Source organism: Lepeophtheirus salmonis, chromosome 12 (assembly GCF_016086655.4).
Source record: "Lepeophtheirus salmonis chromosome 12, UVic_Lsal_1.4, whole genome shotgun sequence".
Classification (NCBI taxonomy): Eukaryota; Metazoa; Arthropoda; class Copepoda; order Siphonostomatoida; family Caligidae; genus Lepeophtheirus; species Lepeophtheirus salmonis.
Genome location: NC_052142.2, coordinates 9236218 through 9262037, shown reverse-complemented (window position 1 = coordinate 9262037; position 25820 = coordinate 9236218). Strand labels below are relative to the sequence as shown.

Genomic DNA, 25820 nt, shown 5'->3' with positions numbered 1-25820 from the left:
TCTGAATATGTTTACACTGTCCTTGTTCCGAGTACAAATATTATACTGGAAGACACAATAGTTTACTAACTATCTTCTCTGTACGCCATGCCCTTGATTGTATGGTGGTTTCGTTTGACGATTCTGTTGCCTGATGTTCTTTAGATGCATCGAAATATGAGACTTTTCCTACAATTACTGAGGGTTACACTAAATACTCTAGACCTAAAGTCACAAAATAATTCTTCGGGGTCCCATTTGAGAAAATAGTTCTCCCACCTTATGATACACTACCTCCGCACTTTCACTTTCCAATGCCCTCAGTATGCTAAACCTATACAATCAATAATAGTAAAAAACTTTATTGTTCCTACATAGATAACGTCTACTGCAAATCTTTTCAAATTCATGTATACTAATAACGATCCCCCTTCTCTCTCCTTAGGTGCTGGGTCTATTGAATAACATACATGAAATCTTTTCATGACTTATTTGACTACTTTCAAAGTACATCCTTACTGGTTTCTTTTGTGAAGTGTAATGTAGTGTTAATGCTTCTATGAGGAAGTGAATTACTTCGCACAATTTCGTCCTTGCCATTTTGGCCGCTCTTCAATCCTAACAGCCAAGCCTTTGGAACTCTTGTGAGGGAGTCTGCTATGTTCTTTTCACTTATAACCTGCTCGACATTCCATCTTAGTCCATATTTATTCAGAACCTCACTTAACAGTCCCACCCTTCTTTTTGCTATTTTATCTTAAATTCCCGACATTTCAAATTTCTTATTTTCTTTTTTGAGAGCCATGAGAGTATATTTTCTTTGTCAGATTTGATCAAGATTTCTTTGACCCCCATATTCACACCCTTAACAACTGTGTTCTGTTCAGCTTAATTTATATGGATCCTGTTGTCCTATTTCTGTATCCATGCACAATCTTCAACTATCTCTCCATATTTAACCAGCACCTCTCCGTGGGCTATTGAGCTGAAATGACATCATACTTCTTCCGTAATTCCACAACCCTATTGACGTCTACTGTCCCTAAATTGATGATGATGCCATCAAAATAATGATCTGTAAAATCTGGGACAACCTTATCTGCTGAGAGGGAGCATAATTGAAACAGAATCCTGAACAGGTTAGTTCATATTGATTTGACCATATCTTATTTGTGTTTCTTTGGAGCAACTTTTATTAGCTACAATTTGCATATACAAGGGTGGCAATAAGTTTTAAATCATTTAAAATTTTATATTTGAGTGATATATTGATCGCAAAGAAAAGCACTGTAACTAAATATGTTAGAAAATTTATTCAATTTCAGTCTATATTTGATTAATTATTCAATATAACTACCTCTTTTATCGACTACCTCCCTTAGACGTAATTAAAATGCTTTACATGCTGCGTGCACCATATATTTAGGAAGTTTTACCTATTCCATATGAATTGCGGACCGGAGATCTTCCAAATTTAAATATTGACGAGAATTTACCTTCGACTCGAGATAATCTTTCATAAAGTTGTTGAAAGGTTAAGATCTGGACTCAAAAGCGGCCACATAGATTCGTCCCAAAAAGGAATACTTGCTTTAAGTAACTCTTGGCGTTGAATGCTGGTATGTATTGAAGCTTCATCTTGCTAAATGGTAGCCTTACTCATTTTAAATGAATTGGCTTTAAACTGCGGAAGGACTACAGGCTCCAAAACATATGAAATGTAGTCACCCGTCTACATACGGAGCCCCTTTGGAACAAAAACCGAAGGAAACTTATCTCCTTTAGTTGAAATCCATACCCAAACAAAAAAAGATCAGCTATTAACCCGTTTCGGAATTGTTCTTTGGCCTAAGGATACATATTTTGATCATGCCCCCCAGGATTCGGTCGTTTTGAAAGTTAAGTTTTTAATCCAGGTCCCATTTCTTCTCACCCGAAAAGACAATATTTCAAATATTACAAAGTTAAATAACATTTTACTTCTTTGGATCTGCTTCATCCATGAGATTATGACCGTATCGTAACTTCAGAGATACCATCCTTATGTCGTTATGGATGATACAATTCATTGAAGTCCTTGACACGTTGATCTCTTAAAGTCATTTTTACCATTGAATTGCATAGGGTTTCTGTATATTTTTAATTTACATTTCCGAACGTTATTCGGATTCGGAGCAGACCTTTGGAGTAAACTTCTTGGTTTATCATAACCATTTCTAGCCTTTTGAATCTTTTTAACGTTATATTTCAGAGAACTGAGACGGATTGTAGGTCTCAAGTATCTTATAAATTTGAAAGGAGGATTTGCCAGCACGGTAGCCGTACTTTATGAAGACAGTGGACTATATTGAGACAGCCAATAAAATTACTTTCTCCATAAAGTCCATGAACTGAATATATGGAGACTGCAGACTTTTTGGAGTCATTTTCGATAAAATTAGAAGTTAGGACCGTTTTTCCTAAAAAGGAAAAAAATATGTGAAAAGAAAAATAATACAAATATTATATATGAAATATTTTGACGGATTCCTGCTTTAAATCGGAACAGACTTCGTGTGGTAGGTGGACTATGGTTAGAAGATAACCCCAAGATTAATTTTTCATGACTTGATGTACACATTCACAGTATCCCTAGATCTTGTAAAGAGTCTCTTGCGCCTGGTTGGATGACTTCCTACATATGTAACCAGTCTCCTTTCCAACAAATGATATCCCCAACGCGTGAATAAATTGTACACCAAGTAATAAAGTTCTATTGCCATTTTGAGGATATTCTTTTATAGGTCCTAGGGCCCACGAGTAGGAGAGTCTGAATTGTGACAATAATAACTTAAGCTTATGTAAGGGTCAATAGTGAATTGAGCTGAGTTGTTAATTATTTTGTAAGAATGCCTGCTTGCTCTTTGTTGGGTTGCAAAATCACTTGAATCCCTGGACAGTTCCCTGGCCCTGATATATCGTTTTCCAATGGAGTCTGAATAAAGGAAGACTTAGATACGTGTCTTGAAAAGAAAGAAAAGATTCTCATGTGCTATATTTTGAACAATTCAGCGATCATAACATCAACTATGAAAATAGACGAAGAAGGAAGCGTCTTTTAGCTGGATCCATACCATGCAATTTATATTTTGGAAGGTTTAAAGTCCATGGACTACAAACAATTCGGTGAAGTCGAGAGAGCAGCTAGCAGAGGAGTCCGTCCTAATGTAGAGGATTCATTAAATGTTATTTTTAATGATAAACCAATTTTAATAATAAAATATATTCCAGCTTTAAACGTCAAACTGTGATGATTTCTTATCTTATTCAATCGTCAAATCTTGACAACTCAACTAATAAATTGTATTTATCAACCACTACAAAGGATGTTTTATTTCGGTAGGATCTGGAAACTATGTTTTTTTTTCCTTTCGTTCGGATCTAAAATCCTCACAGTAATAGGTAGATGGATAATTGCCACGAGTTAACGAGTTGGTACACAGGTATAAAAACAAAATACATATACAAATAATTAACTGATATATAATATACACAAATTCATGTAGACGTTCATGGATGAGGTCCACATCTTGATCTATGCCTATAACTCTGGTACGAGTACAATCCTTAATCCAATTAAAGATTTCAATATCTTTTCACGGTATTTTGATGAAGAAATGAACGGCATACGAATGACGATGATTCTTCGCAATGGACCATACCAGTAGTAATTCCAGGATTCCTTCCAAATGCTTTGAAACCTACGTATTAAAGTTTGAACAATTGGGTCTTGTTTACTTCTTCTTTTTTTTCTTTTTTTCTAATTTCATAAACATATTATACGTAATATTCACTTAATTATTATCAAAGGCAAAAAAGTGTCAATGCAAAAACGGTAGAACCCGAAAATGTTGCAAGGCAAAAGCGGACAAGTCAAACGCATTACAAGACGAAAACATAACAAAGCCAAAACTTCACTAGAATTAAATCATTCATCTAGCAAGCAATATGACGATAAGTTCGAACTAGTTGTTATATTTAAGTAGTGTGCCGTCTCCATTTAGTCCGTTTTTAGACTATATGGAGACAGAAAAGATTTAGATACAAAACTGTCTGGGAACCTTCCAGCAGGATGAAGACTGTTAAACTTTTTGTATCAGAAAAGAGGGATTGAACTCAGAATCCATTAAAATAATTCAGATTACAAGTGGTATACTTTACCGCCAAAATGTTTCCCGCCAAATTTAAGACGCTTAAGACTTTTAAACACCCCATTATGTGTCTGTATAATGCAATAAAGCATTATTAGGTAGAAATTGCCTCAATAAATACTTTGTAAATGCGATCCTCTTTGTTTCATTCGGTTCGTTGAGTTGGTCGTACATATTAAATGCTCTTCCATCGAGGAACATTGGATTTTCCTCGGCCATATCGCTAATTTTATGTAGTTTCATTGTCAACTCAGCTTAACAGATGCATATTTTTGTATCTCCACATCGATCTTACCTCGGTATAATATCCATAATCTTTACCACCGCCATGGCCGTGACAGCTTGTGATTTCCTCCCTTGTCCCATTATATATACACTGACACATTTGTCATTAACATTTATTAATTAGTACTAAAAATGCATCATTTGTATTAAAACACAGCTTCCTATTCCTCTCTCCCTGCGCTTCCCGAAGGCAGGGGCAGGGGTGCAGATATGCTACTAGCTATATAAAATATAATATTGCTTTCTATTTTGAAAACGGTTTTTTAAAAGTCATATTTTATTTGGTTCTTTTTAAAACATGGACTCTTTGTGTATATATATTTTATATTCAGTACGAACCCCCGTCAAGCGTATGGCCTAAGAAAGCGTTTCCAGCCTTAAAACTGACCCTGGTTCTACCAAAGTTCTTTCTTCATTTAATAGACTGTTAGGTGTAATGAATCCATATTTGTTTAAAGGATAAGCAGAATTAGTAGAAAATAATAACCTGGAATTAACAATATCAGTTATTTTTTGCACAATATTGTACACCATTAATCTAAAGTTATCCTAACATATTAAAAAACATAAGTCAGTTTAAAAGTTTTCTTATAATTTTTATTAAACAATCTACTGCTCTGTTCAAGTGGCTAGTTCAAGAGGACAGTTCCAATTCTAGTCCAAGTCCTTGGGTTGTCGTGTTTCCTTTCTCATCAACTCACTACAACAGTAAGATATGCTCCTAATTTCTTTTTGATCGCCAATAAAATATAATATTTCTGCTCAAATTTGCCTTAAAAACATCATAGACTTTTTAGTATACATCCTTCGATCCCACTGCATCCATCTACATAATTATTAGTTGACTCACCATCTCATCACGTTCCACGATTGAAGTAATATCATCAAGGTAAGTATATTAAAATAAGACTCCTCTTACTTTGGTACTCATTAGCGCAATTATCTGCAATTCATCATACTTGATGAATTTCCTTTTTCTTATCAAGAGAATTTGCTAAAAAATTTATTATAAATCAACGTTATGGCTTAAAGTTAACCCTCAAGATCAAAGACCAACCTTTTAGTATTAACCACTTACGTTTTTTTACAGACGATTTAAAAATGTACCAAAGTCCACCACTACAAGATATGTGTCTATAAAATACGAAAATTTTAAAATTTAAACATACAAACAAACAATAACCATATTTTTAATATTCTGGTCCTCATAATCAGGTATCAACTTACTAAACATTTAAGTACTGAGTAAAAGTTACATGAGCATTCCGGAAATAACTTAACAATGTCTGCAGCGTAGTTCCATTCTCTATCCTCGTAACGGGGAATCCTTAAGGAAAAGGCTGCATATCTTGCTGCAGAAGCAATGGAAATTTTCCTCAGAGAGAGAAAGCTTATTGGACACCCAGAAGTGAGGCAGCTATATACGCTTTAACTCTACCTGAAGCAAAGCAGTTAGCCCTAGTTTCTGGGAATACTTTTTCTTCCCTTTGGGAATTCCAAAAAAATGTGAGTAAACATATACTGGGGAAGGTGGTCATTCAAATTAAAAATATAAATATTCATCTCGAATAAGTATAGAAGAGCAAATAGTTCTGTGTATCTTGCAAATGCATGGATGATTAAGTTTAAAATCTTTCAACAGTTCTTGCAGAGCAAGTTGAAATAAATAAAGCCCGTCAAAATTTGGAACAGAGCCGTAAATTTCCTATACTTCTTGACAAAAGTGAAGTACTCCATACTTAACTTTTCCCACGTTTATGGCCGGTTAAGAAGATCAATATATGCATGACAAATTTTCTTTGCGTTATGTTTGGAGCGAAGCTGAAGTACCATCTTTTAATGCCAAGCTATAGGTGATTTATAAAATTTACCTGCCCTGTGCAGAGGGTAATCAAATTTTCCTGACTTAACCCTTGACTCTTGTATTGTGATCATATCATGTATTGTTAAAATTTATTATGAAAGGGCCTCAATCTTAGACTAATTTGGCGTCAACAGGTCTAAAGAACACCTTTTTTTTAAACTGACAAATAATGTTCATAATAGAAGCCGAGGCATACATTGTAAAATAATCTTTGGGAGAAATGTCAAACCGAAGAGAATTTGTCTTCTTTTCCTCTTTAGATTCTGAACATAACTTCGGTGAAATAACTGGCATCCCTGTCTGTAGCTTCTTTTATGAAGAATTGGATCCCTTTCAAGACCATCCAAGGTGATTGTAGATGTCTACGAGCTAAGGATTAGAAAAAATCGTAAAATGCAATTGGGATGCCTGCTGTTTTCATAAATTATTTTTATTATATATAACTTTGTTAATTCATGATGCCATAATGTTTTCTTTCCTCTTCAAGTTTTCATACGCTAAGTGTGGCTATTTTCTTTCAACATATTATTTTCCATATCCTCTACATAAATTTTTGATATTGGATAAGTATTTATTAAGTCTGTCGTTTAGTTTTTCAAAAAAGGGACCTAATATCCAAAATATCATCCAGATTTTTTGTAAGCTGCATTACTGCATCACATGTATCTCTATTATAATTACATGATGATAATTGAACAATCCTGATAGACATTTTATCGCTTGCATGCATGGGAGAAACATCAAAAGAGCAAACATGTCTGATCATCTAAAACATCTTCCACAACTTTTTGAAACTGTGTTAATACAGCCTTGTATCTCAAATGTATTTAAATAATGATAAATTAGTAATCATATTAATTTATTTTTTTAGTCGCTTACTTGGCAGAAACTTTTCAATCAAAAGAGCCGAAAAGTTTTTTTTTCATGGTCCTGTGAAACCCCTATTCTTGAAGAATTTATTTTGCCATTTTGAAACTTCAAGTTCTCAAAAGGCTTTAGAATTCATTTCATCTATTTTATGACCTGAAATAGGTTCAAGACGATACTTAGAAGTTTTTATATTATGAAAATATGAAGGTGAGACGAGAGCATGATCAGTTCTTGAAGAATGTAAACCCCTCTTCCAGGAAACTGTTTCCTCTGAAAATGTTACCTACATAACATTTACTAAGTTACGTTGCAGGATAAGATTATTTAGTATGAGCTTATTTGTGTAGTATCAATCCTACTTGTCCGGACCCATATTCAAGTTACTAACAAGTAGTAGAGGAATGTCATTATTTATTTGATTATTAATAATTGACTGAAAAAAAGTTGCCAATTTCTCGATAGGTCTGTAAGTGGTTAATATTGAGAAATAGTAATCAGCATTAAATACCTAAATGTTTTGCTCATCACTAGACTGATACACTTCCTTTAGATCAGAAGACTCAATTAATCTTTTTGGCACTAATGTTAAAACACTCCTTTTCTTATCTGAACCGTTTAAATAACTTTTAAAATTCTAAGGGAGAGACATTGGGAAGGAAAAGTTACAAGTTGTTGCGAAAGCAGTTTTTACATCCTGTAGATATATTACATCGGCCTTCATTGATATTAAACGATTCATGAGAGCGTGACGAGACTTACACTCCTATCCACCTCGAACATTTAATGAAATCAACTTACTAATACCCTTACTTTTCTTAATATAGCGTTGGTTTTCAACTGAAAAGCATTATTACAAATTATTTTTTCTTGATAAGTTATCAACTTTTCAAGAAATACTAGTTACGTCTTTGGAGACTTAGTTGTGTTTTTTTTAATTTTTTTATGAGAATTATCAGATACAGAACGATCCCTATTCCCTGCAAATTGAAATCTTTTTGACGAATTAAAATCTTCTTGGTATTAATATGGGGTTTCAGTGATCTATAAGGTACTATGTTACTATCAATTCTATGATTTTGCTGATCCGACTTATCGTCTACAGCAGATTGCCATTGGTTTTGGGTTTCACCATAAAGTCTTTTTTGCACTTATGTCATACCACTTTCATACCGATTACAGTAAAGAAGGGCGTTAGATGAAGTTTTCAAAGTAATAAAGACTTTCGGTAATTATTGGAATACAACGGTAGTTTCTTGGAAAAGTTCGATCGTTGGTACTCGCATTGCCTTAGATTCTGATGAATCCCTCAATGATTACCCTCACCTTAGAGCTATCGATCAATATTATAAATTACCCTAACATCAACGGGCAAGTTGAAAAGATCCGAGAAAACATGGCTGAGTGGATTTTTCATGCACGAGTTACTTCCTGGAGTTGTATTGCTAATTTACTAGAACCACGCCTACCAATCCCATTCTTTATAGGAATTGGCAGAGAGGAAGTGAAAAAAAATAACATAAAAATCATGACTAAAAAATCAAAAAAAAAAAATCAACACCAAGTTTGTTTCCCAAAAAGCTTTGGAAGAACCTGAATATGGAAGAAGAAGCAATCAACCCAAAAACAATTCACTCAAACCCATTATTACATGGTCACAGAAGTTTTTGGTACAGGTAGGCGACATCCTCAACAGATACTATCAAGTAGAATAAAACGGTAAATGGTTTTTTTTTGTAAATAAGTTGTAGAATCTTGGTTGTATTTATTTCATTTTTTTGATTGAGTGAGACCTCCAATTTCTATGGTGGTATCATAACCGATAGCAATACATCTTAAATAATTTTTAGTATATGAATATATGTTTTTTTAAATGAAGTTTTGTCTCCTCGCCTAAAAATAAACTAAGGTTCTTATCATTGTTATTAAATAGGATAAATTTAATAGACTTAAAAAAAGGGTTCATTTTTTTTTGTACTAACAAGGCAAATTCTGCAGTTTATTAATAGATACAATTAAATATCTTTCGAATCTGTAAACAATTGTTTTGATATTTTACCAGTTACTTTTGTTTTTATTATGATCCCTGTTTCTCACTAAACAAATTGACAAATTCCCATCTAATTTTAACATCAATATTTTTGTTTTTACCAATTGTTTCTGCTTGAATGACGCCATTAACATAAGGGACATCTTGGTTTTTGAGGGGATTGGTCACGGAATCCCCTCTGCCTCGTGTCCTACTTCCTTTTTTCTTTGGGTACTAATCTTTTGATGATAACAGATCGACTGAAAAGTTCATAGACTAACATAGTTAAACACATTCATTTTGTAAAATTCGATTTAATTATTGGATACTCCCAAGGTGATCATCAATTTTACTCTGAATCCAACAAGGACTTACAATTATAACAATGAAACCAATCTTCATGGTTACTCTTCGTCTTTTACGGGCACACATAAATGTTCATTCAAGGTTTGAATATAATTGAATGTAGTAGGAAAGGAAATTAACTGTAATGACAACTGCTAAAGAAAAGTAAATTTATTCTTCAAATGATTAATTTCAAAGAAACAGACCAGTGAAAAAATATACAAAATTTACATCACATCACGTAGACTGACTGTTGATTGAACTCTGAAGTGTAGTGATGAAAATACGTTTAATTCAGAGTCACATTTCGTCGAAAAAATTCGTATATTATAAGTAATTCTAATTTTTTGAAATAAAAGTTCAAGTTAAATTAAAGTAGTTTTATTAATATCATTTCCTAATAAAGATAGTAATACAGAGTTTTACGAATTAAAGGGTTTTTATTATAACAAAAAAAAATATTATGGGATAACTTCTTTAATTTTCTACAAATTTGATTATTTTTGTGATAATTTATTCTAATATTTAGGGCCTTAATTCTTTTAAATGTTCTTAGACGAGAGTTTCTTCTAATAATATCTTGGCGGAAATTTGGAGCTCAACTTTGAACTATTGATATTAAAGTCTCAATAACATTAGGTTGGCTCGATATTTCCTGTCCATGATATGCTCCAAAGATTGCATCAATTTTTTTTATCTGAGTGAGGAAGAAATTTGTACGTTTTGTCAGTCCTCGTTTGGATAATGCTGATATCCCCGATGTCATATCTTAATTACAAAAAGGATAATCTTTAGTCTTGAAACCGATTGTAACATCCCTTTAAATGTTCTGGATCATCCCAATTTCTCCAAGTTTATTTAAAAATATACTGGAAAAACTTCTCTAGGTCGATGGGTCGTTAACAACTTGGTTGTGGGAGGTTATCAAGGAGTTTTGAATAGAATAAAAGAAGAAGCGGAAGAAAAGGATATTTTCGTTCCACTAGATGAGACAAGAGATCATCAAGGGAGGTCAATGACGGCAATTTTGATTGGCTCATTGGACGGACATTTCTGTGGGAGACCTTACCTTATTGACATTCAGATTGCAAACGCAAACAATGTAAAGAACATAGTAATAAGCTCAGTTTATAAGTTATTGTTAATCACAAAATGGAATGAATGTTTTGTTATCATTTAATTGTCAACTCGTTAACAGACTATTTAAACTCAGAAGGATTTACTCAATTTTTATATCCCTAATCAATAGTGTCAAAAATAATGTTTCTGTAATTAATGTTTAATTTATATTGGGGACGCAACAACTTGTTCCTTTCATAGCTACGTTTTATTATTTTAACATTTATTATTAATGTTTATGTGTTAAAAATTATAAAATGTTTGCAAAAAGATTCATATCACAATTATCTTCTAGGAAAATAATATTGAGATGACCAACTGTTTAATTACATTGAAGAGCCTTTCTATACTCTCTCTAACTTCAATAGGGTGTAGTTCTATAGACTATTATCATCCTTTCTTCAATGTTTCCCAAAGAATGAGAAGAACGGGAGAAATTGTTCAACTACTTCCTGAAATAGGGCTAACAGAAAGAATTAGTCATCAATGGGTAAGTTATATATTTAGTGGGAATTTGTTTAAATGAAGTTAGCATACACTTTTAAAATTAAAAAAAAATCTTGAAAAAAAAATAATATATCAATAATATGAACATAAATAACCAAATAACTTTGTATTTAATAAAAATATTACCAAGATTTAAAGTTGACTCTTCCTATTGATGTTAGTTTATACGTTCACTTTTTAAATTAACTGTCAAGAAACATAGAGATGACTCTTACCCTAAAAAGTAGGAATTCCTTTAATTAGAGTTGTTTATAAAATCTTGTTCCCGGTGCGTATAAAATAATAAAAAAATGGTTGGTAATCTGCATTACCCCTTCACTCAAAACATTAAACTATTAGCGCTACATCATAACTATTTTTTTTTTTTTTTTTTTTTTGTCTTACATACTGGCAGCACTTGTTATTATTATTTTAGACGCACCAGGGTGTATTTTTAGTTAGGTCCTTATCTTTGACTATATTTGTTGAAATTGATGTTTATAAATTCAGTAATCTTATGAAAATATTGGAGAATCCACGTACATTTATTGGTTCGATTATTGAATATAATGTCGTGGTCGGGTTTTGGGGTGTAACTAGTTTTGAGGTCAGCAAGGTCTGTTAATTATCATTTTTTTCGAGATTTTTTTCAACACCAAATATGATCAACTGAATAAAACATAAAAACTTGCAACATCTTCATGAAATGTGCTGTGTAAGGTATCGTAAACATTGACAGAAACAGATCAACTTAATAGGCTAACCTAAATTGCAGTCTAAAGCCCCAGTTTTAGATTAAAACAGATAACATTGGTAAAATTTTTGTATGCGTGGAGACATTGCCGAAAGCCATTTTGTGGAACGTACAATTTGCCGAATGAACTCTATTTGTCACAAATTGCAGTAATCAAGTGTTTAATAATTAATTGATTAATTTAATTGTGAGGATGCTTCAAAGAAAGGTTGTTACGTATTTTGATTTGTTTGATGCTTAGGTAGGAGGAAAAAGAGCGCCAATTTATAGTTAATAACAGAAAGTTGAATAGTAAAGTCGTATAGTTATTTTTATACTAATTTACCCTACAACATAATACTCGAAACATATAAGTTAATACATTTTTCGTAATACGGTTAAAAACACTTCAGAAGAAAACATAACATAAATAAAAACAATCATTAATGTTTCAATATATGAAACAGAGTAGAGTTTGCATATTATAATTATTAAACCTTCCCTTCCCTTCTTTGAATATACATATAACTAGGGTTTTTGGAATCGTTGAAAAATAACTAATTTGATTGGTCGAAAGATATTATATGAGAAAAAGGAATAAAACACGTTGGTAACCTTGCATCTTCTAAACAACTTTTCCTTAGTATTGTACTAATCATCAGCACAACACAGAAACTGCCCTTACTGCTCTCTCACGTGCATTATCATCATGCCGAAGAAAACGTGCCTTTTTTCATGGGTTTCTAAAAACTGATGTTTTGAATTATGATTTGGAAAATAAAAGTATATCTTGCCGTTTTTGAAGTTTCTCGTGTCCCTCTCGTTCTTTATGGCAAGTAATCCACCTCTCCAAAACCTCCCATCACATCAACAACTTAAAAGTCTTCATGAAACACAAGGTTCAAGGAGACGAAGAAGACTTAAACGGTTCATCATTCAATTTGGATGTAGCAAAGTTATTTGTGTCGTGTAACATCCCTTTAAATGTTCTGGATCATCCCAATTTCTCCAATTTTATCGAAAAATATACTGGAAAAAATTATCCAGGTCGATGGGTCGTTAACAACTTAATTGGGGAAGTATGTCAAGGAGTTTTGAATAGAATGAAAGAGGTGAAAGAAAATGATATTTTCGTTGCACTAGATGAGACAAGAGATCATCAAGGGAGGTCAAGGAAGGCAATTTTGATTGGCCTTTGGACGGGTACTTCTGTGGGAGACCTTACCTTATTGACTTGATTGATAGTGAGATTGTAAACGCAGACAATGTAAAGAACATCGCCATATGCTCAGTTTATAAGTTATTGAGAGAAGATTTTGTCCCGTTTAGACTTAAAGTTTTCATCACTGATACCGCCTCGTATTGTCTCAAAGCAGGAGAAGATCTTTAAAAAAAAATTCCCGGAATTGATTCACATTAGATGTATTACTCATGGATTACATAGAGCTGTAGAATATGGTTGACCAAAAGTTTCCTCTAACGAGCGAGCTTATTTCCAATGTGCCGAAGATGTTTTTGAATTATGGAAGAAGAAAGAGAGTATTTACTGCTTTGTACGAAATTCCCCTCTCTCCATCACCAATTATAACAAGATAGGGAACTTGGTTAAAAGCAGTGGAGTACTAACACTTCACTTCGACGTCTTCAGAGAATATTTAAACAGCCTGGAACCCTGCAACCAGAAGAGCAACAAGAAGTAATTAATAATGATTTCTTAAGAGAAGAAGTCGTATTTATACCAGAAAATCTTCGTCAAATACCTTTGGCAATAACGTGAGGAAAGATTGCCTCTATTTACCAGCCTCACCATAGTAGAAAGTATGACTCAAGATATGAAGGAAGTGCCATTCAAGACCAGGTTAAAATAAGTGATCAAAAGAATCCTGCAAACTACTATGCGACTGAAGAGAAGAGCTGTTGAAACTAAATTATGCCAACAAATGATATATTATGATGATTTATTTCTATAACTTTTTTTAAATGTAATGAAGGCAATGAAGTGCTTAACAAAATATGAAATATATCATAAATAATGCATAACGATGAATATATCTAAAAACGTTTGAGAATTTCAAGCTATATTTTTTAAATATTACATTTTTTCGTTTGGATTATAATCAAGAGTAAGGTTGTAGATGCTTCTATTTATACTTGAATATTTTTTGGATATCAATATTATTTCACCCCTGTCTAAATCATTTTTTTCTACCAAGGCTTTCTTCCTTCTTAAGAGCGTCTATTACTTTCCAAATGTTGGAAGTAATACTAGTAATAGAGCTTTTTAAAACATTGTGAAATCTTTCTACACTATTAATCGTTCGAATCGTCATAGCTTGAGTCCTTTCGTACATATTCCAAATTTTAAAAGGATATGAAAGTTGTACTATCCATCAGTTTTCTCTACAATCTTGTTCTCTTCCAATGTAACTAGTTTCAAAGTAACAAACAAATTCTTGCGGTATATCATCGTCATCGGTGAATTCCATAAATCCCTTCAATTACATCAATGACTTGAAGAAATTAAAAGGCTGTAAAGCACTTAACTTTATTATTAAAATTTGAATAGGTTAGATATCTCACTTTTAAGTTCAGATCTATAATGTCCCGATACAAATTTTTGGCCGTATCAAAGACAACCAGTGATGTTAGAAGTCGGGAAAGTTTCACTAACTGCTTTTAATATTACTTTTCGAAATCCACCATTTTGTTGGTAGACTTAATGTTAAGTTTAGACTCTTTAAAATGTTAAATAACTTAAATAAAATAAATTTCTTGAAATTTCCAACGCAGTAAAATCAACAAACGTGGAATACTAGTATGATTAATAAAAAATATTTTTCATCCATGAAATAGATAACTTTTTCAATTGTTTTCCGGTTTGTCCTAGATACACAACTCCGAGGATTCTCGTCCATTGAGTTACTACGTAATGCAGCCTCTTTTGTACTCTTTGTGTAAAAAAAAGGTACACGAAGAGACAAAGTTCGTTGTTCTCATCTTTCTATTCAGATTCCAGATTGCTCCAACTTTACTGAGCTTTACAGATTTCCTCGTTAACGTCTCTCATTTCTTTGAGCTCTGCCGACGACATGACCTTTGAGTGTCTCGCCAAATACTCTTAGTTGTTTGAATATTTAGAAATGGAAAGTTCATTCTGTCAGCATCCTGTTGACCAGTTCAGGATAAAGAACAAGGTCATGAATAACGATTATAGAAAAAAAGGAGGATAAATGAATTTACGAGACATTGGATATGGAATAAATAACAACAATACTTGTTTTCCTGATTATATAAATGTTCCGATTGTAAACTGTGATTCAGAGAGGGTTTTATCATGACTAGAAATGTTAACTAACCAAGGAGGACAAATATGAGCAGTAAACATTTCAAAGAGGAATTATTAATACATCATATATTCAAAATTTATAAATGAAAAAAAAAGTTTGTTAAGGGAAATTATGTTTAACTAACAATTCAAATTGTTTTTTTTTTTGTTTCAAATCATTGTTATTAATATTTTAAGATTTTTACTTGTTTTTTTCATTCGTTATCCCTTAAGCGATCACATTATTTTATCTATAATTACTTCAGTAATTTAATATTTAAATCATAAGTTTTTCGCATTAGTAATAAAAAAAAAGATCAATTTTTAACAAAACAAATTTCATATTTTTGTTATATTTCAAAATTAAGATATGAAGTAGTGGCTAATTTAACTATAACTTTATACACATAAAATTTAAAAAAGTAGGATCAAGTTAAAAGGTAAGTAATTAAGATAACTTAACATGTGGCCTACTATTGCTTAAGTAAAAATAATTCATAATTTGTTATTAACTTCATGTTTATTGTACATATAATTTGCAAGTCACGTCTATAGTTATAAATTTTACTATATTTAAAGTAAATATGTATGTGATAACATTTCCTTAAAAAAGTATGTAGTTGTGTATTCACTTTTTTAAACATGGTGTACTCAGTTCTAAATAGAGGTGTGGATGCTTCCTCACATACTTTTATTTACCCTGTTTAGTCAAAAATTTTATTGGGTTGTTGTTTAGCCATACTTTCATATAACTAACACGAGGGAATACGTTTTTTTCCATTGGAATTAAGAAAAGAAGGAATTCATATTTTATTGCTAAATCAAAAACTTATCTTAGTATTCTTTCAATCCTCTGGTTTCTGAGATATTTTGGCTTACAGTAATTCGGGACGAATATTGTGATTTTTTTCAAATGATAGAGTTGTCTAAGCAATTAACTGCAAATATAGTTGCTTAAAAGGATTTAGATTAGTATAACATAATAATATTACTTAGGCAAAACGTGGACTGTTAATAAATACGAATTATGTAATTAAAATAGAGAGGTTTTGTAATTTTTTCATACATATTCCGAATCTTCTATTCTTTCTGCATAAGTAAACTATAATAAATTTCTCAAATCTTTCATCGTGAGTAAGCAAGGAGCAAAAAGCAGAGGATTTGAGATTATGGTCATTGAGAAGTGCTCCAGGAGCCTCATTTTCAAGGTGGCCAAGATGAAAAAAGATACGAAAACCTCTCAAGGGAAGAAGGAAGTGGGATACACAACTTCAAAAGGGATTCTAAGTTTCTGGGGGACCTAAACAAGAAGATTAAGGAGGACCCCCCCCCCGCCCTCAAATCCATGAATCGCCTTTATAACGAGTTTTACGTGGACGAGGTCTACAACCTTTGGAACGACCGTTAGCTTGAGCGATCACCAAAGGAGGTCAAAGGGGTGTTCTGTACAAAACATCCGGTCCAAACAATGGTCCTGGAGGTCGTGGCGTCCGACGGCAAGAAGATGCCTCCCTTCTTTTTTAAGGCTGGGGAGAAAATCGGCCTGGAGGCCTACTACAAGGTGCTGAGGTTCATCATACTGCCATGGCTCAAGACGACCTACCCAGAGTACAACTATGTGTGGACCCAAGATGGTGCCCTCTCACACACATCGGCCAAATCCCAGAAGTTCTGTGCCAACAGCATGGCTGATTTTTGGCCCAAGGACATGTGGATATCATCTTCGCCAGATTTGAACCCGTTTGTTGAACACATTGTGAGGGAGACTAACCAGACTTATCACCTCAACATGGACTCCCTGAAGGTCGCCTTTGTCAAGGAGTGGAATAAATAATCAGCTCCTACAAGGCTTTCCACCGCCGTGTGGGGGCTGTGATTGCTCCTGAGGACGGCCATATGGGTGAACATGTTCACAAAGGTCGTGTCTCAAAAAAATTCTAAAAAAAAAAATTCAAAATTATTTTTCAAAAAATAAAATTATTGACATTTTTCTAAAATCAGTCATTGAGTCCACGTTTTCTTCCGAACCCTGTGCATCAAGAAAACTGAAGAACTCTTATCAAGGAAATATTTTTCTTAGAATAAGAAGTGAAGTAGGGTTGACTTAAGAAGAAGAACGAATTCTGAATTTCAATGAAGGAGCAGTGGATAGAGGATGATAACTCTTTTTTTTTTTGGGGGGGGGATTTCAGTCAATTATTCTGACTTTTTATGGAGCTTATTAGTTGTTATAGTAGTATACGATTATTTTTTAGAAGATTGGAAGGAATTTATGATTTTTGAGCAGAGAGGAAATGATTCACGAGGTCAGAAGTAATTATCATAAGCCTTGATGGGAAGGGGCATCTTCGCAGTGTATTAAGGCAGGAAAGAAGATGAGGTCTAATTAGTAATGCAAACGAGACGAGATCCCTTGAACGCAGCATGAAGAAAGAATCAGAATGCGTGTGGCTAGGATATCCAAATGGAAAAAATATGAATTTCAAGAAAAAATGGATAGATGGAGATCTAATTAATTGCAATCTAGGCGAAAGGAGAAACTTTTTAAGGCATTTTACTATAAAATTAATTATATTCAATATTGCAATAAGATAAGCGGCAAGCTACGGTCTTTATTATAGGGAACTTTTTGTAAAATAATTATTAGTAAATAATCAAATGAAAATTAAGAACGAAGAAAGAGGAGATGTAACAACCGTTTTCCATTACGAATTTCAAAAAGTAATTTATTTGACCTAGGGTGTCCAGCCTTACCTATTAAATATATCACTTGATTCTGTCTTAATAAAGTAAAACAGTCGAACCTTGGCTTCCTTACTGACAGAAACAATGTTGTTTATAAGATAAAATGAATGATCCGAAAGCATATGTTTTCAGAATAACAGCAGATAGCAAAGGAATAGCTGAAAATTGAATGTCATGATACAATGAAAAAAAAAGAAGATATCAAATACGTTATCAGGAAATAATGTAATGATATGGTCATGAATAACTGTAAGCCTGTACTCTCCGTCAAAGGTATTCTAAGGCAAAGAAGGGTGCTCCTTCGAGGGAACTGGAAATAAATCAATAAAATCGAAATTTTTACCAGTTTGTAAACTGGATGTGGTAAAATTTGTACTCAGTGTATTACTGATAAATCCCTAAATATAATAATTCGAATGTTTTTGTTTTGTAATCTAATCTAATAGAAGAAACGTGTTACCTATAGAAATTATTTACTGTGTTATAATAAGTTTAACAGAACCTATTTTGAGTTTAAATATAAGACTATTTATTTTTCTACTTTTACAAAACTAGAAATCACAGTTGGACACTGCAATCAAGTAAGAACTGGAGACTACTGTCAAGAATGCAAAATGCATATCCCAAAAATACCAAATTAATTCATTGTAATGAAGCAATGAAGCTTAATGGACAAGGCAATCGGGAGAAGTTATGCAATTGAATTCAATGTGCGTTGGTTCGATACACGGAATAATCTCAACAATACATATCAAGGACAAATAAAAATGTTTAATACGCATTTTTGTATACATATTGATTTTTAATATTATCTAAAAACAATATAAGAAAATATAACTAGACAATGAGTTAATATTATAGAAGTCATTAAAAGGTTCCGTCATTTTGATGAAGAAGATAATTTTTTTTTATAAATAGATTATTTTGAATAAAGTTTCTTTTACTATTTCTTACGTGACTATTATGATTGGCAAAAAAAGAATAAAAAAAAAAAATTATGAAACAATTAAAAAAATCGTATGACATTGTCTTACATATTTATAAAATCGAATAATTACATTTCATATATAACAGATTTTCTAAGTCATTGGTCTCCTTAATATTTTCGAGAATGAACTTAGAAAAAAAAACTCATGGATTTTCGAATTGTGTAAGAATTTCTTAGAAAGATTATTCTGCACAATTAAAATGAACGCACTATAAATAAAAATCCTAGTGGATAAATAAGGTTGAAGGAACGATTGAGCCCACCTCTTGAAACCATATTCTGATAGTCTTCTTAATTCTCAAATATATGTAGAATTGGGGATTCCATGTAATCTAATCGTATTTTATCTTTTGAATATAACATTTCTAGACAACTGAAGCATTTTTTCCCCCTTTGAAATAGAATATGAAATATATTAACAAGATGTTGACGATTGAATTCGCTTTTTTAAATAATAAAAGATACTTTGACTCAAGGTTAATAGAAATACAAGGTTAGACCATCGTGTAATGGGGCTTGCTAGAATTTTCAATTTGAGGTATCGTACCAACTACTGGGCAAGACAGGCAGATTTTGACAAAACACGGAACTAATCATAGTCTATGACGTCACTATTGCTAGAATTTTGAATTTGATCTATTGTACCGACTGTTGGGCAAGAAGGACAGTTTTTGACCAAACACGCAACCACTAATGGCGTAAATATTAAAAAGCGTGGTGGAAGTCAAACATCAGTTGTACATGTATCTCGGTATAACCTTGTATTTCTATTAATCTTGCTTTGACTTAGTCCAAGATCTACAGTCGATTTTCCTTTGATTCTACGTAGATATGATATTTAGGGAAGACATAGCAATCTTGACGTAATCAATTTCCGATATAAAAAAGTAGGTAGCCATTGCAAAATTGATGAAGTTCCAAGAACAAATGATGAATAGTAACGATTGCTTTGGGGTCTACTTGCCACAAGGATTTGCTCTATAAAAAGGATATGTGAAATTGAAGCTTTTCATAATTCATGAAAAATGTTATATCTTCTAATTTATTTAAGATTGGCATTAGAAAAATATAGTTGGATGAAGGAGATTCTTTCTAAGATTTTAAAAACGAAAAAGTATTTAAAATTGAACAGACTTGAGAAAGTTCTTCTTCTTCACATAGGTGTTTGACTTCTTTGTTATTAATTTTTTTCTCCTCTATATACTAAAGAAAAAGTAAGGTCAGATTTAATTACTAGACTAGACAATAGTTTGGGAATGTCTAGATTATCATCTAAATAAATGAGAATGAGAGTGTCTTTATGTTTTATAATTAAAAAATCTTCTGGAAATGAATTTATTTTAAATCTTTTTAAGAGCTTAATCCAGATCATTGAAATTATTCTGCATCAAACATTCATGATTCTGTTTATTTTGAAGTACTTGACTTTCCTTTTGAGAAAGTACGAAGATTTATTTTATGCGATATTTAGGAAGGAAGGCTTGAGGGATATAGGGATAAGCATTTCTTTTTTTAAATTATTCGACACAAAGCTGTTGTATTTCTTTTCCCCTTCCTTTGAGTATGAGAATATCGACTCTCTTTAATGAAATCTTCTTCTTTAAAATGCTTAAAACAAACGACGAAATATTTTGATGGCGTTTAACTTAATTCTCGGTGTAGTCTTCGAATCCATATATTGTTTGAAGGGTTTTCTTTCGAAAATTTATGAATCAATATTTTTTGCTAAGAATTTTATTTTCTTAAACTATCACATTGTAGCGCACATCACATTTTCAGCATTTTAGTGATTTAATTTTTATTTATATAAAAAATAAAAAGGATCTCAATGATTCATTATATGAAAATGATGCCATTTTTACTAAGTAAAGTTCAAAATTAAATTATATCAACTTGTTTGGATTCAATTCTTATTCCTTCTGTTGCCACTCTCTTAAAAAAAAAATAATAAATAGTCCTTGATATAAATATATGTTCACAGCTATTTAGAAAATATTATTACTCCTTATCATATTATTCCCCCTTATCATATTATATAAAATATTTAATATCTTACTTTCTTTCCTTCAATGATGAAATGCAACTATCAGCTAACTATGTGTTTATTTGGTGTTCTTATAAATGATTAACAGTTAGAATAATGCCTCTTTTTTCTCCAACGGCATTCTTCAGTTCTGTAACCTCTTATTAAGGAAGATAAGGTCGACCCTTTTTATTTTATTAAACCTGAGACAGGTGGCCCAATAAATATTATCCTCTCGCGAGGAGTAGCTCAGTCCAACATATTTTTTCTGCCACTGATATTTGTACTTCCAAAGGGAACAATTTTGTAATTCACTTTTTTCCTGTCATCTGTAGTGCATCACTATAACCCTTAGTTAGTTAACTGTAATATTATACAGCCTGAAATTTAAAAATGTTTCTTATCCTTTTGAATCTACATTTTATCGTCAATACTTTTCATTATGGTCAAGAAACATTAAATCTGGTTCCTTCCATTCTTTATTTATCTTGATATTACCTTGTTTAGGATTTATTCTTAATTTCAACAATTTTTAATTGAGGTTTGGGGAATATAATTAACTGTCTTTCTTAAAAATAGTTCCTTTGTTTTTCCTTGGGATTTCTTAAATTATTATTATATTCTTTAATATGAGACTGAAACGTACTATTGTAGCTCCAAAATTATAATATATTTGATATTCTTTTATATAGTAAACGCAACCTCATGAAAACCTGATGGTTACTAATTTGATTCCCAATATTCGCATAAAGTAAAGAAAATAGATTTTTTTTTTTTCAAATATATAAGTGAAGGATAATAACAAAAAATATATTGATGAACCCCGAGCTCATATTGTTTTGATTATTTAAAATATAAATGTATTATTTATGGATATATTATATTCATAAAAGCATTTTCGCATTTTAACTTGTATTTACGAGTGTAAAATCGATGAAATAGTTTTAAAAAATGACACCAAATTTTAAGGACGTAACTATTATAATCGTTCAACTGTTTATTATGAAGTTAAATACGTTTTATTTTTGGGGTAAATTTTTATCCATTATAAAAACCGCGTTATAAAAAGGATGTTCACTAACAGAGGGTGAATGACTTTGTTTTTTATTCTGAACAGTTTTAAGTGATACTGAGCTCTAAATTTCTAAGGTCTCCGACGTTATCTATTTTAATTCAATTCTGGATCCCTAGGCTGCAACATAGGTTAGCTTATAAGATTGATATGGTTTTTTTAGTGATTACCAAGGGTTATAAAACACGTTTCGTAGAGATTTGGCAAGTTCTTATGTTTCATTCAGTTGGGCATATTTGCCTTAGATAGGTTTAAAAAAATTTAGGAGTTCGAAACTTCACATCATAATTCACATCAACTTCTCGTCATAATATTCAATACTCGAACAAGTAGTAGCACGTGGCTAGTATAATATTTTGTTAACACTACTCTAAACTTTCTGTTACAACAATAATCCCCTCCCTTCCATAACAATACACAGAACAAATTAATGAAGGTTTTGTGACGTAAGTCAACCTCTCTAAAATTTATAATTCACAATGATAAATTTATTACACACAAAATCATCTATTTTCTAAAGCATATTTCTCACCTTATGTTACCTTTCAACAAGTGGATTTTTAATTTTTTTTTTTAATTCTAATGTTTAATTGTATTATCTTTTACCATGCTACGTAATAACTCCTTGAGAAATTTTAGAAGTTGATATTGAATATTAGAGAAATTGAAAAATACTCCAATATTTTTTAATGTCCATCAAGACCTGATAGGTTCTATAAACCAAGAAATCCTTTCTTCAATATTCAAAAAAAGCTTATTAATTTCATTAATAGATACAAAAAAATGAATATTAACAGTGAAAATCAAATTTATTTTTTTCTCTCCCATCACTTACCTAGTTCCAAAATAATATACTGTAGGATAGAATCTCTAACTTATAAATAGCAATTTCTGGAACGTCAGAGATAGAAATGTAAATAAAAACTTCATGCCAGTACTTGTAAAATCTATATTAATAACGTAAAGTTTGTCTATATGTAGAAAAAAATCATTTTTCTGTGTAGATATTTGATTTAAGAAGTATCTATACTATCGACCGTGCACTTTTAATGAGAGAAAAAAAGTAATTGTTAGAGTTATATAATAACGGTGTGTTAAAATGAATGAAATCTTGCAGGCGCTTAGGTCAATTGATAATTAAAAAAAAAAAAAAAAAATGGGAAGTACTTTATGTAAATAAAATATAAATTTGACTTTGGATTGGATTTACCAGCGAACTAAAGTACTCCCATCAAATCATATTTAAGAATATCTCAAGCTCTTATTATTATTTTTTTATTCTTGAGGAGAAAATATTTAAGAATTAAGTAATTACGTAGAGTGACACTGAGTATTGGTTTGGGAGTTATTATTTATATCATTAAAGAAAATCTATTCTTTGACCCCTAAGAACTTCAGCCAATGCCAGGTACTCTCGCTAGTAATAATAGTAAAATCAGTAAGCAATCTACTTATGATATGTGAGAAAATATGTTTCAAGGAAGGATACTTGCCAAGGGCAAGCTGGAGAAGATGAACCAAGTATAAATGGTTAAAATGCTCAACGAAAACACGATAAAAAAAAAGCAAATTCGGAAAGATGTCTCTAGGTTGATGCAGCTGAAAATTGTCTTGGAAAGACAGCATTTAAGGGATGAGGAGCAGTATTGACTGGTAGTGGAAGAACATGCTATCAAAATTGATTTCTTAAATGAAAATCCTATTTATTGAGTAAAAAGTTGAACAGATTGAAAAATATTTGGAGAGTCAAAAAAATGTTTTATTAGAGAGATTGAAATTGGTAGAAAGGAGACAGACGAAGATGGAAAGTTCTTATGTTTTTTTGTAGTTTGTTTATTAAATGTTGTTTAACATTTGTAAAAGCCAAAAAAAAAAAGTAGATTTTATTTTTAAAATGACCCACTTTTAAAACTTTTTATTTCATTATTTTTTACGTGATAAGAGTATTTTAAAATCTTGAAGGAAATACAAACAATGGAATTGGAAAGACTTTCTTTTCAGATATTTCCTTTAAGTTTACCCGTATAAATTCTGTGGTAAATAATTTGCCGCAGTCATTGAAAATGTGATTCGCGAACTTCCTACTATCAGATATATCAGTTAGAGCTTTTAGAATTCGACTTTGCCAAGAGTAAGAAAGCTTAGAAATTTAAATATATGTTATATAATCTTTTCACCTAATTCAGTCGCTGGATGTTCCATTTTTAAGTCCACGGTTATCAGAAACTATTAAAAATATCCAACTCAACATTATTCATTTATAAACTTATGAGCTTGAAGAAACTGATCTCCACTCCATATCTGATTTTGTGAAAGACCAATTAAAACTTTTTTTTTTAATTTTTTAATGAATCGTTATAATAAGTGCGACACCACGCCCTAAATTATTGCTATGTCTACTTAGGACATAAATATAAGAATTATGGTAGAGATCGAACCACCAATTTCTTTCTTTTTGAAAATCTGTATCATCTATTTTAGTAAAGACTGTTGTTATATACAAAGCAATCTACACATTATAGAGTTATTTAAGACTCAGAAAGCTGAAATTTCTCCGCTTATTGACTTTATTGATATTCTTAACGTTTAGAGAGCTCAAATTAGCCTCAGTTTTGACGTTTGCTCCATATTTCACTCCAATAATGATAACTTTGTTGTTTATAGGACATAAAATTGCGAGTATACAAGAGCTCGACAATAGAAAATCTATTTGGAAACATTGTGACATATCCTGAGTCCCTAAATATATTTTCACATTATCAATAATTTTAGTGATCTTATAAGTTTTTTCAATCTCAGACAGGAGTTTGATTCAATCTCAGACAGGAGTTTGATTCAATATCAATTTGTCAATTTCTTCTTCATCAATTTCAAAAATCCTATAAGTATAGACCACAGAGAAATAAATATATAGGCACAATAAGCTGGGAAATATCTTGAAATAATATCATCTATTCCCCAAAAGGGGTCTAGCTGTATCAGGAAGGTGAGGGTCAGCTGGTGATTCTTTTATCATTTTTAATTTTAGTTGTAAAATAGAAAATATCTTGATCTTTGTAGTTTTTCCATTTTTTTATTACTAATGGAGTAATAATATGAGTGAATTGAGTTGTGGTCAACTCCTTGTTATTAAAAGTTGTAGACCTTTACACGATCCCCTGACCTTAAATGTATTTTCAGATATTAATGAACATAAAAAGTACAACTTTTTCGCAAATAAAACCATTTTAACTTAACTATGAAAAACAAGGCGTTCTCTCACGTGAAGAAATACATAAATTATCCATGTACACTGTACAAGTGGAACGAAGCAGTGACAATAGTATATCTTTCCTTAAAAACGTTGAGGCTCAAGATGAGTAGCAGGTAAAGGGAAATCTGTTATTAAATTGACTTTTGAGGGATGGGACTTAATATCTTCGACAGAAAGATCATGATGAAAAATAAAAAACGAATTGTCTTGACTGTAAAGTTGGGCTCACTGAAGTACTTACGCACAGTTTAGCAGGCATTTATTCTTCCTTCTTATTTTTATTATATTTCAGTCCATCTTTACAACAATAGCTCGTTCCATTTTTCAGAACTTTTTGCCAAACTTCTCCTTTTTCAATAATTTTTTTATGATTTCTTCTCTTTCCAGAAAAGAAAAATTAAACGAAATTAGTCTTAAAGATAACGCGCAGATTAAATTGAAACGGTCTCATAGACTCATTCGAATAAGTGTGATTTAGTCACAAGTTCGAACCATGTCATTATAAGGCAATTAAATA

At 31.7% G+C, this 25820-nt stretch overlaps 3 long non-coding RNA genes across 6 annotated transcripts in view; 1 reads left to right on the top strand and 2 right to left on the bottom strand.

Annotated features, from left to right (window-relative positions):
• Nucleotides 1-25820, top strand: part of LOC121127167 (uncharacterized) — a 114000-nt gene that overhangs the window by 21944 nt on the left and 66236 nt on the right. For all 4 annotated transcript variants that reach the window (XR_011782502.1, XR_011782503.1, XR_011782501.1 and 1 more), the window contains one exon: nt 10974-11168. This is a non-coding gene — a long non-coding RNA (uncharacterized lncRNA). The remainder of the gene's footprint in view (nt 1-10973; nt 11169-25820) is intronic.
• Nucleotides 3251-9346, bottom strand: LOC139906715 (uncharacterized). The gene is made up of 2 exons (XR_011782506.1): nt 5512-9346; nt 3251-5448 (listed from the first exon to the last, which is right to left on the bottom strand). It is a non-coding gene; the product is annotated as an uncharacterized lncRNA (long non-coding RNA).
• LOC139906714 (uncharacterized) lies at nt 10974-14768 on the bottom strand. The gene is made up of 2 exons (XR_011782505.1): nt 14478-14768; nt 10974-14425 (listed from the first exon to the last, which is right to left on the bottom strand). It is a non-coding gene; the product is annotated as an uncharacterized lncRNA (long non-coding RNA).